The following is a 1,756-nucleotide window of genomic DNA, read 5'->3' on the forward strand; positions in this document are numbered from 1 at the left end:
GCAGAGAGCATCTGGCCTTGTTCTCCCTGGCCTCACCCACCACATGGGATGGCCAGCAGTACTGGGGTGGGGATCTCTGCTTGCCAGCTCAGGCACCCCACTGACCCAGAATAATTCCATCTGCTGCCTCAAACCATTTATTCCATCCTCATGGCACTTGGCCTCCCTCTTCCAGTTTCTCATTTCTGTGTAGAAAGTAAGAGCTTGAGGTTGGCGGGAGTGCGGACAGTCTGATGAGGCAGAGTTCAGCCCAGCACAGGACCACTTGGGACACTGAGATAATCAGACTGTGGACAGGGCTGGAGGAGGCCTCTAGCTGAGCCAACAGTGAGAGTGAAAGCTGTGGAGAAGGTCTCTGGAGGCCTGCATCAGATGGGAGTCAGTCCACCAGACCAAGAGATAAGCTGCACGGCCTGTGTGCTGCCCGAGGAGACTGGCAGCTGCAGTCCTGGGCACACCTACCCAGCTCCAAGCCTTCTCAGATCACATGAAGATCATGTATGTGACTTATAATCAGCTCTATCTCCTCACCCCAACCTTCAGGGCATCCTCCTTCGCTTAGCCTGCTGCCCACCCCGACAATTACATCTAGCTTGAGTTAGGCCAGCATGTGGGGCCTTGCTTTAGTTTGGGCTTGTTCTGCATGCCCGTCTCTGCCACACCCACCTCCCCACCTTTATCTCTGAGGCTCACTGAGCTGCTGCCAGGGGTGTCAATGGGGTGGGGGTGTGGCATTCCCTATCCAGGCCAGGGAATCCCACTGGGCAAATTTTGTCAACTTGCCTCCCTATTCAGTGGGAGAATAGCTTTTGTATTCTTGGTCCTCTAGCCCAGATACAGAATCCCCTAAAGCGTCCCAGCTACCCAGGGTGGCCACCTGGGAGCGGACAACCCTGGCAGAGTAAGGGGAGGAGCACCAGCTCTCTGATGGGACCTGCTGCCATGGGAACATGTCAGTGTCCAGCAAGAGCTTGAAGGTGAGAGCCTGGTCAGATATGTCTTATGTCAGAGAGAAGCTGGGCTGGGCTGGAGAACTGAGGAAAATGGGCAGGAAATGCTGGCTGAAAAGGGAAGGAAGGAGAGTCTTGGTCTAACTGCAAGTTAGCCAAGGACTGTGGCCGCTCCGGTAAGCAGAGGCACCCCTTCAGTGGCAGCTGAGGCAACGGAAACATCACTGGTTTCAACGCCACCATTTGGCTCTTTGACTTATAACCTAAGAACCCAGATTTCTCAGATGGAAAAGTAAAAGTTGTAATACAGACTTTCTAGCTGTTGTAAATTGTAAAGGATCATTACGCCCCTGAAGTAGGCTGACGATGGCCTCCATGGCAGGCCCTGAGCCGCTGTAACCTCCTCTCAAGAGGCAGATCCAGAGTTAAGGCTTCACACGGCACTTAGCAACCCAGGAATCTTGACATACCTGGCAGGCACTTACTTGCAGCCAGTGGAGTGTGAGCAAACTGGAGAAAAAGAGCAGGGCTCCAGGAGGGTGAGCACAGACTGTCAGGAAGATGGTGTAACAGCTTACCAGGGGTTGCATTGCCAGGAAAAGGAGCTTTTGTGGCTCCTAGAAGTCCTGCACCTTCCACATCTAGGAACAAAATTGGCAGTCAGTCGTGCCCCATCCCTTCCTTGGTTGTACCCACTTAACCTCTTCCTACATTCCTTGTTCTGGAAATACTGCATCCTCTGTGAGCCTAAATAGGAAAGGAGAAATCTAAGGAAGGTTTTTCCTGTCCTCGAGACATTCTCACCC

The sequence above is a fragment of the Myotis davidii genome, unplaced genomic scaffold, assembly GCF_000327345.1.
Source record: "Myotis davidii unplaced genomic scaffold, ASM32734v1 scaffold425, whole genome shotgun sequence".
Lineage (NCBI taxonomy): Eukaryota > Metazoa > Chordata > Mammalia > Chiroptera > Vespertilionidae > Myotis > Myotis davidii.